The sequence below is a fragment of the Zingiber officinale genome, chromosome 5A, assembly GCF_018446385.1.
Source record: "Zingiber officinale cultivar Zhangliang chromosome 5A, Zo_v1.1, whole genome shotgun sequence".
Classification (NCBI taxonomy): Eukaryota; Viridiplantae; Streptophyta; class Magnoliopsida; order Zingiberales; family Zingiberaceae; genus Zingiber; species Zingiber officinale.
The window spans coordinates 32344136-32359271 of NC_055994.1; the positions used below are offsets into that span (position 1 = coordinate 32344136).

Sequence of the window (15136 nt, forward strand, 5' to 3'; positions counted from 1 at the left end):
GCAATAGATAAGAGTATCCAGATAGACTCAAGCATAGCTACTGGCGAAAAGATTTTCTCATAAATTGATTCCCTCTTTCTGAGTATACCCCTTTGCAACAAGCCTTGCTTTGAAGGTTTCCACCTTCCCTTCTGTCCCTCTTTTTCTTTTGTAGATCCATTTACATTCAATAGCTTTTACACTATTTGATGATTCTATAAGCTCCCAGACTTTGTTAGAATACATAGATTCTATCTCAGAATTCATCGCTCTTTGCCAAGATATTGCATCTTTATCTTGGAGTGTTTCGTCATATATCTGGGGATCAGGTTCATGTTTACCATGGATCAAGTCCGAAGACTCTCCCAAAAACCTGAATCTTTCAGGTTGCCTCACAAGCCTCCTACTACGATGAGGCACTGTCTGTGGTTGTGTATCATTTGTGATACGTGTTACAGTTTTTTATGATATTTCATCTTGCACTATTGGTACTAGACTAGACATGTCCTCTCTAATTTCTTCTAGAACAATTTCACTCATGGGCTTGTGGTTCATTACATAATCTTCCTCTAAAAATCGAGCATTGGTGCTAACAATGATCTTCTGATTTTTAGGATTATAAAACAAACCACCTTTCATTCCCTTAGTATATCCCACAAACAAACAAACTTCTGTACGTGATTTCAACTTGTCAGAATCTCCCTTTAACACATGTGCTGGACTACCCCATATCTGAATATGACTCAGATTAGGCTTACATCCATTCTATAATTCCATGGGAGTAGAGGGTACTGATTTAGAAGGTACCATATTCAGAATGTATACTGCTGTTTCCAGAGCATATCCCCAAAACGAATTTGGTAATTCTGAATAACTCATCATCGATCTAACCATTTCCATAAGAGTCATATTCCTTCATTCTGCCACACTATTCTATTGGGGTGTACCAGGTGCAGATAATTGGGATTGAATCCCGACCTCTGATAAGTAATTCCTAAATTCTCCAAAGAGGTATTCGCCACCATGATCAGACCGTAGTGTCTTGATACTTTTACCATAATATTTTTTCACATCAGCCTTATATTCTTTGAACTTATCAAAGCATTCAGACTTACGGCGCATCAAGTAAATATATCCTTATCTCGAATAATCATCTATAAAAGAGAAAAAATATTTGAAACCACCTCTTGCCTGGATAGACATAGGACCACACAAATCAGAATGAACCAGTTCTAACACATCTTTGGCTCTATACCCCTTTGCCTTAAAAGGTCTCTTGGTCATTTTACCTTCCAAGTAGGATTCACAAGTTGGAAAGTTTTCCAACACTAATGAACCCAAGAGTCTATCGGCTACTAATTCGCAAGTTAGAATTAGAAGATGTGTTATTAATTTTCATTTGTTGCTTTGTGAGAGAAATTAGATTTAGAGTATACAAATTGTCTACTAATGTACCAAAACAGATAATAACCCTATTCTTCTTGATAACTACCTTGTCATCAAAAGAAACAGAATATCCATCCACAAACAATTTAGAAACTGAAATTAAATTCTTTCTAAAAGTTGGTACATAAAGACAATTTCTCAAAACCAAAGTTTTATTCCTATCAAATGATAAGTAGATGTCTCCCACTGCAACAGCCGCCACTTTCATAGCATTGTCCATGTAGACGATTATCTCTCCCTCATATAGTCGTCGGGTTTCCTGGAACCCCTGCAATGTATTGCAGACATGATCAGTGGCTCTTGTATCTACACACCAGGTGCTAGTAGATAACACCGCTAAACATGTTTCAACTACTAGAGAATAAGATATACCTTTATTGTTCTCTCTCCTACGAGGACAGTCACCTTCCAATGTCCAGATTGCTTGCAAATGAAGCACTTGTCATTTGGCTTCTTCACTCCAGCTTTAGGTTTAGTACCTAGAGATCTATTCACCTTCTTTGCTAAGCCAACCTGTTTCTTCTTCTTTTTGCCTTTCGACTTAGAAGTAGAAATATTTTCAGTAAAGTGAATTTGAGAATTATGATGAAATAGCCCTTCTGCTGCCTAAAGTTTTGTCAGTAGTTCTGCCAATGAATACATCCTTTTATTCATATTGTAGTTCAGGTGGAACTGCTTAAAACTTTTGGGTAGCGTTTAGAGAATAATATCGACCTGGGTTTCCCCATCGATTTCAGCTCCAAGGATTTGTATCTCGTTCAAGTAAGCCATCATTTTTAGGATATGATCCCTAACGAGTGTTCCCTCTGATATGGTGGTTGTCATTAATTTTCTCATTGCCTCTTGCCTACTAGCCTGATTCTGGTGTCCGAAGAGTTCCTTTAGATTGTTCATTATGTCATAGGCAGTTGACAAGTCCTGATGCTGATGTTGCAGTACATTTGACATTGAAGCCAAAATGTAACATCGCGCCATCTCATCTGTCTTGACCCATTTCCTATGATGCTCAATCTCCTCTTCACTAGAATTGCCGTTAGGCACATTAGGGCAGAACTCTAACAGTACAAACTTATAGCCTTCAGCAGTTCGGACAATGTCCAAATTTCTTTTCCAATCTATGTAATTGGGACCAGTAAGTTTGTTCTCTTTCAGAATAATAGCCAGTGGGTTGAAAGTCATCCTAAGAATCACAAAGTTTTGGTCAAGACTCTAAATTTAGAATAATATTGATTCCTCAAACAATATTATTTAAATTTACCAACACCTCAAAACACCGTGAATTTTGCATGCCACATTAGTGTGGACGTATACAAAATCAAACATTTGTAAGAGGAGATTTTACCCATTAATTTTATTATCTTGTTATCCTAACTTTATGACAAATAAAAATATTAGTTGATTTTCCTTTGGTCACGTAAAAAAATAGCAGTGACTCCGTTGAGGAGGATACTATTAAATGTGTCTAAGTGTATACCTTACTTGAGACTTAGTCCATTAAATAGGATTGTGCCCCTTCAGTTGGAGAAAATTACACGCTCCTAAATAATTTCTTATAATCATCCATAAAAGGAAGTTTGAACTAGTGATCCGCAAACAAACTTATCCGTTGTGGAGGGAGGCACTCAGAGCCAACACGCAAGCTTGTTTGCATCACTTTCAAATCAATAATGGACACCATGGAATTTATTTAAAATCCCTCTCCCACTTAGTTATTTAAGGTGAGGAATTTTAACTATGCAAGCACATCACATGCACACACCCATCACAGTAAATAAAAGCAATAAATATGGAAATTAATTTTCTAACTATTATGGCTTCTTTCATCACTGCCCTCCGTGTGCTGCCAGCCCTAGGGTTCATGTTGTCGGGTCCATTGATCTTCCTTTTCTGCTACGCCTCTGTCCTCCAATAGTACCACGCCTTACAAGGATATGATCCACGACAAAAATAGAATTTTACATATATCGATCCTATATTCCACAAGGGAATGTACATGAAGTCTAGATCGAACAAAAAAGTAAAATCCTAGGGCTAACACAGCTCTTGCTATATTTAATAAATACAATCATGCACACACATAAGATGCCCTTGACATGTCCAAGGGTCCAATCACACACAATCACATTAAGACATAATAGTTGGAGCCTGCAACCACAGAGTTAGCATATCCTACTATTATCCTGCCTAAAATATGTATGACATGTGCATAATTAAACTGAAAACCAAACACACAGAGGCAAACCATAATTCTAATACCAATTATTGGTTGCTACTCGGAATATCGTACTAATTCCCCTGTACAAAAATTTTGTACAAGTCCTGAACCTTTCCTAACAACCTATTGTGTTCTTTAGAAATTAAACTTGGAATCGCAAACAGAACTTAACATTATTGATTCCAAATTTAACTTATCTGTTCTTAGAGGTTTAGACTTGGATTGCAAACGATACTTAAAATTATTGATCCAAAACTACCCATGTTACAAATTCGATTAAATATTTATTTCAGAGATTGGCTTCCAGGTTAAACATGGCGAGGCACTAGGCCTTCTTGGGTATAGGATCATCCACCACTTCCTAGACAAAGCCTTTTAACAATTCAATATTTAATCTCCTTATAGTAACCCTAGGTTTAACCAATAAGAACAATCGAATCACAAGATCAAAAAACAAAAGAAGCACAAATTGAATCATAAATCTGAAACCTAGAATCACTAACCTCTTGTGTTTGGTATTTCAAGATCTAAGCAAAAGGATGAACTAGTTATGTTGCGGAAACTAATAACTAGTTATACCTTTTGTAGCGTATAGATCTCACAATCTTCTGTCATATTCCTCTTCTTATCTCGGACGTCGTGTGGGCAACAATCTACCGAGATGAGAATCCACCCAAGCCTCCTTCTTCTCCAAGCGAGTTTCGGCCACCAACAATCTCCAAGAGATGAAGAACTTTCGGCCACCAACCAAGCTCCAAGGGATGCTAAGAAACAATGTCTCCTATCTCTCCTTCTTCCTCTAGCAAGATTCGGCCACCACCAAACTCCTTGAGATGAGATCCCGCTGACCATCAAGGAAAAAGAATAGGAGAAGGAGAAAGGATGAGGGTCGGCCACCACCAAGGAAGAGAAGAGAGGAATGATAGATGATGTGTTGTGAGGTGAGGCACCTCTACCCTCTCTTTTATAATCCTTGGTCTTGGCAAATAAGGAAAGTTTTATAATTAAAACTTCCTTATATTCCATGCCAATGTTTAAGAAGGAAAATTTAATTAAAAATTTCCTTAAAAACCCTTAATGGCCAGCCACCACCATCCACTCCAAACAAGGAAAGTTTTAAACACAAAATTAAAACTTCCTAATTTGTTTCCGAAAATTTTAAAATAAAAATTTCTCTTTTAAAAAATTCTCTTCATGGTTGGTTATAAAAGAAAACTTTTATAAATTAAAATCTCTCTATCAAAACATGTGGATGATTAAAATTTTCCTTTTAACTACAAAAAAGGAATGATATCAAACCTTTCTCTTAATCCTTTGTAGAGACTATAAAAGGAAAGATTTAATTTTAAAACTCTCTTTTAAATCATGGCTTCCACATAATGAAAGATTTTAAAAATAAAATCCCTTTTATTTTTTATGTGACCGACCACCTAAGCTTGGGCTCCAAGCTAGGCTGGCCACACTTCAATCCATCCAAGCTTGATTTGGCCGGCCATTGCTTGGGCTCCAAGCTTGGCTTGGCTAGCCACCTTAGGATGGGTAAGAAGGCGGGCTTTAGGTGGTTATAAGACTTTATAAATAAGAGGCTACAACATGAACCGAGAGGAGAAATTGGTTTTGGTCTCCCGATGAACTTGAGCTTCCCGTGTTCGTCCTGAACACCCAACTCGAGTTCATCAATAATAACTCATACCACTAAAGAGTTATTATTGAACTACCGCAATCCCATATTACTATATGGGTTCCTTCTTATCATGAGTGTGTTAATCTCCCTGTGTTTAAGATATCGAATGCCCACTAATTAAATGAGTTACTAACAACTCACTTAATTAATATCTAACTCTAAGAGTAGTACCACTCAACCTTATTGTCATGTCAGACTAAGTCCACCTGCAGGGTTTAACATGACAATCCTTATGAGTTCCTCTTGGGGACATTATCAACCTAGATTCCTAGGACACAGTTTCCTTCTATAATCAACAACACACACTATAAATAATATCATTTCCCAACTTATCGGACCTCTTGATTTATCGAGCTAAATCTCACCCATTGATAAGTCAAAGAAATAGATACTAGATATATGCACTTGTTATTATATCATAATTAAGAGTAGACACTTTCATAATAACAAAGGTCTTGTTCTTTTATGCAATCAGTATAAAAAGAAACTACCTTAAATGGTCCAGCTCAATATATTCTGAGTGTACTAGTGTAATTTTATAGTCAAGATAAACTAATACCAAATTATACTACGACTATTCCAATGGTTTGTTCCTATCCATCTTAGTCGTGAGCTACTCTTTATAATTTATAAGGAACTGATAACATGATCTTTTGTGTGTGACACCACATACCATGTTATCTACAATATAAATTAAATAAACAACTACACTTAGCATATAAATGTAGACATTTGACCAATGTGATTCTTTATTTCAAAATAAATATTTACAAAAAGCTTGGCTTTTAGTATACACTCTAACATGAACTATATTTTGTTTGACAAACACTTTTACCTTCATGGCTTGTACTTTTGGAATTATCAGGAAAGAATCCATCCAACTTTTATCTGACCATTCTTGGAGCTTCAATGTCACTTGATCAATTAATGTATATGCCTCTCCCACACTTTTGTTCATAAAAGAATCCCTAGCAGATGAATCCAATAAACACTTATCTGAGAAAGAAATTCACCTATAGAATATATGCAAAGTCAGCCATTTTTATAAACCATGATGAGGGTACTATCTTTGTAGACTCTTGAATCTATCTCATGATTTAAATAGTGATTCTCCATCTTCCTAAGAAAAATTTGTAATGCAATTTCTCATATACACTGTTCTTCTTGGAGGGAAAAAATGATTCAGAAATTGTTGCTCCAATTGTTTCTAACTTTTGATGCTTTGAGGACAAAGAAAATTAAACCATGTCTTTGCCCTATCTTTTATACTGAAAGGAAATCCCATCAATTAAACTGCATCTGCAGAGACACCCTCACAGTTCATCATATCACAAAGCTCCAAAAATATCTCAAGGTGCAGATATGGGCTTTCTGATACTTCTTTCTCCTCTAAATTTATAACCTTGTATCATAGTGGTTATCTCTAGGTCTAGTTGAAAACTTTTTTGCTTTAATATGAGGTTTCACAATTGGAGATAAAAATCTTACAGACATGGGTACAGAAAATTCTCTTAAAGATCTGCTAGACATGTTAGAGATCATAGTATATAAAAAAATTATGAGGAAATATGTAGAATTAAAGACAAGAAGTAATATGGTTAATAAGAAACAAGAAAGTAAATACAGAAATGAAGCAAAATAAAAATGGGACTATAAACTAATAACAAGAAAAGTAGATGCGGAAATAAAAATAGACAAATAAATGAAAAATCTATTAACAAGTTTAGAATAACTCATATACTAATCAACTAATGTTAATCGAAAATAGTTTCCGGCAATGACGTCAAAAACTTGTTATGAACCACAGGTGCACGATTATCATCAAGTAATAAAAATATCGATCCCACGAGGACTATTGATTAAGCACTTGTTGATTTCACACAGCGAATTTCCTAGACAAACAAAAGATTGGTTGGAAAAGAGAGAGAGTAAGCGAAATATTAAAGAGAAGGAGAGAGAGAAGGAATAAGAGATGATTTTGAAAGGGGATGGATGATAGTGTAACACCCAAGAAATTATAAGATAAGTATATGGGTGTTATTTTCTTTAGAGCATGAAAAATAAAAAGAATAAGAGAAAAGGAAAAATAGAAACCAAAATAGAATAAGAAGAGGTGAGGTCAAGGATTGAACCTTGAATAATGAATGATAAGTGAATAGAAGAGAATAGAAATGGTAGTTAAAGGAGAGAAGATGGTTAAGTAAAAGAGCAAGAGAAAACCAAGTTGCTTACCTTCCCTTCCTCTTAGTTAAGAGAAGAAGCAGGCAAAAGATAAATTGCCTACTTCCCTCCCTCTCTCTATTTTCGTGGGATTAAAGGAATGAGGGAAAAGAGGAGTTGAGGGAATGAATGGAGACATGCTTCATTTACATAGGAATAAATAGGATTGGGAGAAGAAAAGCAAGAGATTTAATTCTTCTTCTTCCTCCTTCCTTCTCCTTCTTCATTCTCCACCGAAACCAAGAGCCCCTCCCTCTCCTTATTCCAAAAGCTAGGATAAGTTTCCTCTCCAAGAAAACTAATTTACAAGAAGAAGCCTTCAAGATCTACCCCTTCCAAGCAAGAGAAACAAAAGGAGGTGCAAGAAGAAGAAGCTCTCTCCTTCCTTTGCACCTAGGGTACCTTTTCCTTAAGAAAAACCACAAGCGAAAGGATGTAAGTATCCCCTCACCTGTGGTACAAGTAGTTCATAGGTGCTTTCCTTTATGAAAATAGATTTCTAAAAAACTTAAGGTGTGATCCATGGTAAATTCGGCCAACAAGAATAAGACCCTTAGGAAAAATTAAGTCCTAAATATGCTCACCATGATTTTTTATGATATGTACTTTTTTTTATAAGAGATTTGTTTAGTATTCTCATACTTGTATGTTGCTTAGAATTAAGATTTCTCTCCTTAAAACTCTCGGCCATAACAAGTTTAAGGGCCTAGGAAACTTAGAACCTAACCTAATTATGCTCATGATGTTCCTTGTAATAATTGCTATGAAATTGATTTAGGGTTCCCATGCTTTTATGACACTTGAAACCTAGTTCCAAGCTTTACAAGTTTCAGCCATAACAAGTTTAAGGGCCTAGGAAACTTAGAACCTAACCTAACTATGCTCATGATGTTCCTTGTAATAATTGCTATGAAATTGATTTAGGGTTCCCATGCTTTTATGACACTTGAAACCTAGTTCCAAGCTTTACAAGTTTCGGCCATAACAAGTTTAAGGGCCTAGGAAACTTAGAACCTAACCTAACTATGCTCATGATGTTCCTTGTGATAATTGCTATGAAATTGGTTTAGGGTTCCCATGCTTTTATGACACTTGAAACCTAGTTCCAAGCTTTACAAGTTTCGGCCATAACAAGTTTAAGGGCTTAGGAAACTTAGAACCTAACCTAACTATGCTCATGATGTTCCTTGTGATAATTGCTATGAAATTGGTTTAGGATTCCCATGGTTTTATGCCACTTGAAAATCTAGTTGCATACTTAACAAGTTTCGGCCACATTAGGTTTAAAGACTTAGGAAGCTTATAACCCAAACTAAACTTGCTCAAGATGTTCCTTGTGATAAATGTTATGATATTGGCTTAGGGTTCACATGCTTTCATGCTACTTGTAACCTATAATTGTACTTACTAGGGTTTCGACCATGACAAGTTTACAAGCTTAGGAAACCTAGAACCTAAACTAACCATGCTCATGATGTTCCTTATGGTATATGATATGATATTAGTTTAGGGTTCACATGCTTGTATGTTGATTGTAACCAAATGTGATGCTTGATAAGTTTCAGCCATGACATGTTTAAAGACTTAGGAGGCTTGGAACCCAAACTAAACATGCTCAAGATGTTCCTTATGATATATGTTATGATATTTATTTAGGGTCCCCATGCTTTCATGCTACTTGTAACCTAGAAACATGCTTGCTAGGTTTCGGCCATGACAAGAATAAAGGCTTAACTTAGAACCCATGTTAAACATGCTCATGATGTTCCTTATGATATATGATATGATAATGATTTAGGGTTCATATGTTTTTATGGTTCTTGTTAACCTAGTCAACAACTACATGTTTCGACCACTTCATGATATTTGGGTTAGAGACCCAATTATGAAATTCTATGTGTCTCACATGCAATGCTTCATGATATGATAAGAATATGCTATGCTTCTATGCTCATTTATGTATGCTTATGACCTATGCATGATGATGACCCTTATGATGTGTTATGTGCCCAAATTCATGATGTGCTGTGTGCCCAATTATGCATGCGTTTATGATGTGCTATGTGCCCAATTTCATGATGTGCTGTGTGCCCAATTATGCATGCGATCATGATGTGCTGTGTGCCCAAATTCATGATGTGTTGTGTGCTCAATTATGCATGCTTTATGTTATGCCTAAGAGTTGCTTCCCTATTAGTTGGGACTAAGAGCACTCTTCATGATATGAAAGGAAATATAATATGCATGATATGATAAGAATTGTGATATGTATGACATGCTACTTTACTTTTTATGGCTTGTACCAAGGGTGAGCTCCATAAGCGCCCCGGGCTCGATGGACTAAGAAACGGGCCTCGTTAGGGATGGGCTCCTAAGTACCCCTAGGTCGATGGACTAAGAAACGGGCCTAGTATGTATGCCTTGTAGGGTTCGAGACTTGCTACCTTGGACCTACATAGGACGCGCGCATTTATGTATGTGGTACAAGCCGGGGCCCTAATCATGTTGAGATTATGTTTAAGTATGTATATAATAAGTTTTCAAAAGACATGTTGCATATATTTTTCATGATACATGTTTTGAAAGTCATCTCGCATAATACTTATGACTATGTTATGTTATGCTAGGATGCACTTTATGATTATGTTATGATATGCCATGATACTTATGATTATGTTATGTTATGATAGGATGCACTTTATGATTATGTTATGATATGCCATGATACTTATGATTATATTATGGTATGCTAGGATGCACTTTATGATATGCCATGATACCTTACGATTATGTTACGCTATGATGCTTCTATACATGATATGATGAGTTATCTTTATGCTTTATGTCTATGAATATGCTATGCTTTATGTATTTATGTTATGCTTTACGGTTTTTGTGAGTAGGAAGGATCTTACTGAGCCTTGTGTGCTCATAGCTTACTTTCCTTGTACCACAGATAAAGGCAAGGAATGGATGTACTAAGGGAGCAGCAGGAGGGGCAAGATGGATGTGTGTAGTAGTGGCTCGGCTAAAAGAGAAAGACCTGCTTTTATCTAATAAGAATTATGCATATGTCGTTCTTTCATGACTTCATGACATTTCATCATGCTTATTAGTATTATGGCTTAAATTTATGTTAAGATGGATGTGTGTAGTAGTGGCTCGGCTATAAGAGAAAGACCTGCTTTTATCTAATAAGAATTATGTTTATGTCGTTCTTTCATGACTTCATGACATTTCATCATGCTTATTAGTATCATGGCTTAAATTTATGTTAAGCACGCTATGTGACTTTATGCGATAGGTAGTTAGTGATGATGATTTGAAAAGTAAAAGAAAAGTTAAAAAAAAAAAAATATATATATATATATATATATACTATAAACAAGACTTCCGCTGTTTTAAGTAGAGAAGATTATTAACAAGCAAATAAGTAAGATAAGATAAGAAGAGAAAAAGATAAGTAACCCCCGTCAGCTTGAGCGGGAAGGGGCGGGGCATTACAGATAAATGATAGGATTTTGGTTTTGTTACAATGCTAGTTAATGTCCCTATGCATTATTCATCTACCTAATTCCATGCTTACACTCGTGTAGTGATTCTAACGTTGCATCGGAGAGTCTACCTAAGTTATAACACCATTAAGTAGTGAGGTAACCTAAAAAGTTTGGTTAAGAAGGAATCCCTATTAGTATGACCCCCCGGTCATATGTTCCTAGATTACATAGTTACTTCCTAACGGTAGCATTGGAGTATCCACTTCAATTAGAACACCCTAGCAAAAATTAGTCCCTATGTTAAGATCTTTTGACTTTAGAAAGTGAATAAGTATCGATGTCCTTTGTCACTAAGGGCATAATATATCTGATTGAATGGATATCCTCTATCACTAAGGATCCCTTGGTTATTAGTCTAGTAGCAACCTTAACATAGAGACAAACCTCTCACGTCTATATGCTTGCACCATTCACACATTTCATCAAACATATAAAAGTCATAACACATAGAACAAGTAGTAAACATATCATTGCATAGTAAAATGTCCAAAAACAAGTTCATACATCAACATCACAACATAACTACTTCCTACATCCTAGATTTAGAGATCTACTCCATTACAAGAGAGATGCAACCAAGAAACGATAAATATTGCATCTACAACTCAAAACATGGATTGAGAGAGAAGAGAATGCTTATCCTTGAAGTGTAGCATTGCTCCGGAGGTGTACGGATCGGTGAAGATCGGCAACGATAAAACCTAGGGCTCCCCTAAGGGGAGGACCCTTCCCCAAGATCAAGATGAATTCAAGATTCCAAGATGAGTGAAAAGGGGAGAAAACCCCTTAAATAGAGCTTGACATGGCCCCTGCTAAATTCCATACGGCCGTGTGGATTCCACATGGCCAATGTCTGCTTCTTCTTTGGAAATTCCACACGACTGTGTAGATTAACACAGTCGTTTGTCAAGGTTGTGTGACTCTTATAGAGCCATTTAGTACATCTTAACATAATATTCTTGGGTTTAAGTCAGTAAAGTTGTAAATCTTGAAGTTATTTACATTTTGATATAAAGATCAGCCTGAAACTCCAACTGATCAAAAAGTTATGACCATTTTAGTTTTAATATGCAATGTAGAAAATGTAGAATTTGACATGGACATGTGTCAAGGCCATGTGAGTCTTTTAGAGAATTTTACACATCTAAACATCATTTTCTCTAGTTTAAGTCTTCATCAAAATTGTAGATCTTGAAGTTATCTATATTTTGGTATAAAGAACATTCTAAAACTCCAACCGAGTAAAAAGTTGTGGTTATTTTACTTTTAGTCTGTAGTCTTAAAAACTCTAAAAAGTCACATGGCCATGCGAAATCACATAGCCATAACCTTATCCTCCTTTGGAAATTAACACAACCATGTGGATTCCACATGGCTCGGGGTATTTTGGAGGCTCTAGACTCCATTTAAGCTCTGTTTTTACTCCAAATCACATTCTATCAATGAAAATAAATAAAAAGTAGATCTTCAAATAAAAAGAGTAAAAATATGATATTATAATAAAATAGGATACAATAAACATAGATTATGCTCATGAAATATAAGTAGATGCACGTAAAAATATGCATAAAGGTATATATAATTGGCGCACATCAATTACAAGTTGTGTTCTTAAAATTCGAGCTCCAGGGTGCTATTTATAGCATTTTGGAAAAAGTTGCATTTGCTTACGTAGCATTGGAGGCACCTCAGATCATTTGGAGGCGCCTCCAACTAGATAAAGTTTTATCTATTAAGCAATGGTTAGCTAACGATTCTACTCGAGTGGAGGAGCCTCGGTTAATCGGAGGCGCCTCAGATACTGTTCTTCTAAGGCACCTCCAAACAACTGAGTGTTGGTGTAGGAAGCATCTGACGATCGAATTTATATTTTGATTATGTCAAAGGGTTCAAATTTAAGGTGTTTTGTTATCTGATATGTTGAATGAGCTTTGCAGGAAAGTCCTAAGGTTTCTTAGGCAAAAGTCCTAGCTGTAGTTAGACAAGTAGAAAACCCTAGGGGGCGGTAACCCTAGGTCCTAGGGGTGGTAACCCTAGGCGGAAAGTCTTGGCGGGTCGGAGCTTCGGGCAAAAATCTTAGGGGGCGGTAACCCTAGGTTGAAATCCTGGTGTCGCGACCCAGGTGGAAGACTGGACGGGTCATGGACTGGACGTCCAGCATGAAGACCAGAAGCATTGGACGCTGAAAAAAAGTCCAGTCGGTCTGGAAGACCCAACTGGCAAAAGGTAACTTCTCCTGCGTGGAGAAGGTAAGGATGCGTTCCCTGGAAGAGGGAATAGTAGGCGTCGGTTCAACCTAGGATTTTCAGTTGGAAATCCGAAGCCAGAAACCGGATAGTCCATGACTGTCAGACTTTTCATATTTAGTGTTATTATGTGCTAACACTATTTTGTAGGGTATTTTTGGAACTAACGTATCTTGCAGGTACAAAGGATCAAGCTTAAGCCTTGGATGAACAGTACCCCCGAGGCACCCTCATGGAGCTTGGAGGCGCCTCGGGTGCAAGGCAGAAGAAGCGCGCGCAGCAAGGCTGGAGGCGCCCTCAAAGGAGCTTGAGACACCTCGGACAGCTTGAAGGCCCCTCGAGGAGAATGAAGGTGCCTTCAAGAGGATAGGCTGCGACGGGTTCAGCGCTCTCCGCAATGCAATTTCAGCACGAATGAGGGCGCCAACTAATGTACAAATTGCCAACTAATGTACCAGAACATATAATCACTTTATTTCTTTTAATAACTACATCGTTACTGAAAGAAACTGAATATCCATTTAAAAACAGTTTAGAAACTGAAATTAAATTCTTTCTAAAACTGGGTACATAAAGACAATTTCTTAAAACCAAATTTTTATTTCTACTAAAAGATAAGTAGACGTCTCCCACTGCAACAGCTGCCATCTTAGTAGCATTGCCCATGTAGACGGTAATCTCCCCTTCAGATAGTCGTCGGGTTTCCTGGAACCCCTGCAGGGAATTGCAGACATGATCAGTGGCTCCCGTATCTATACACCAGGTGCTGGTAGATAACACCGCTAAACATGTTTCAACAACTAGAGCATGAGATATACCTTTGTTTTGGTTCTTACGAGAACAGTCCGCCTTCCAATGTCCTGCCTGCTTGCAGATGAAGCACTTGCCCTTCGGCTTCTTCATTCCAGCTTTAAACCAGCTTGTTTCTTCTTCTTCTTTCCTTTCGGTTTAGAAGTAGAACCATTTTCAGCATAGTGAATTTGAGCATTGTGACGAAATAATCCTTCTGCTGCTTGAAGTTCTGTCAGTAGTTCCGCTAATGAATAAACCCTCTTATTCATATTATAGTTCAGGCGAAACTGCTCAAAACTTCTAGGTAGCGTTTGGAGGATCATATCGATCTGGGTTTCCCCATCAATTTCTCCTCCAAGGATCTGTATCTCGTTCAGATAAGCCATCATCTTTAGGATATGATCCCTTACAGGAGTACCCTCTTGCATGGTGGTTGTCATTATCTTTCTCATGGCTTCTTGCCTAGAAGCCCTATCTTGATGACCAAAGAGTTCCTTGAGATTGTTCATAATATCATAGGCTGTTGGTAAATCTTGATGCTGATGTTGCAATACATTTGACATTGAAGCCAAAATGTAACACCGCGCCATCTCATCCGCTTTTACCCATTTCCTATGATATTCAATCTCCTCTTGGGTAGATTCACCATGGGTGCATCAGGACAAGACAAATTTATAGCTTTCAGCAGTAAGAACAATGTCCAGGTTTCTTTTCCAATCTATGTAGTTTGGTCCAGTAAGTATATTCTGTTGAAGTATGATGGACAGTGGGTTGAAAGACATCCTAAGAATCACAAATAACTTTTGGTCAGAACTCTAAATTTAGAATAATATTGATTCCTCAAACAATACTATTTTAAATTAACCAACACCTCATAACACCGTGAATTTTGTATGCCACGTTAGTGTGGACGTATACAAATTCAACATTTGTAAAAGGAGGGTTTTAACCCATTAATTTTATTATCTTGTCAACCTAACTTTTGACAAATAATAAT

General features: G+C 36.8%; 1 non-coding gene across 1 annotated transcript; it reads left to right on the forward strand.

Moving 5' to 3' along the window:
- Window positions 1–6370: 6370 nt before the first annotated feature.
- On the forward strand, window positions 6371–6476 carry LOC121983550. The gene has a single exon (XR_006112591.1). It is a non-coding gene; the product is annotated as a small nucleolar RNA R71 (small nucleolar RNA).
- Window positions 6477–15136: the final 8660 nt, after the last annotated feature.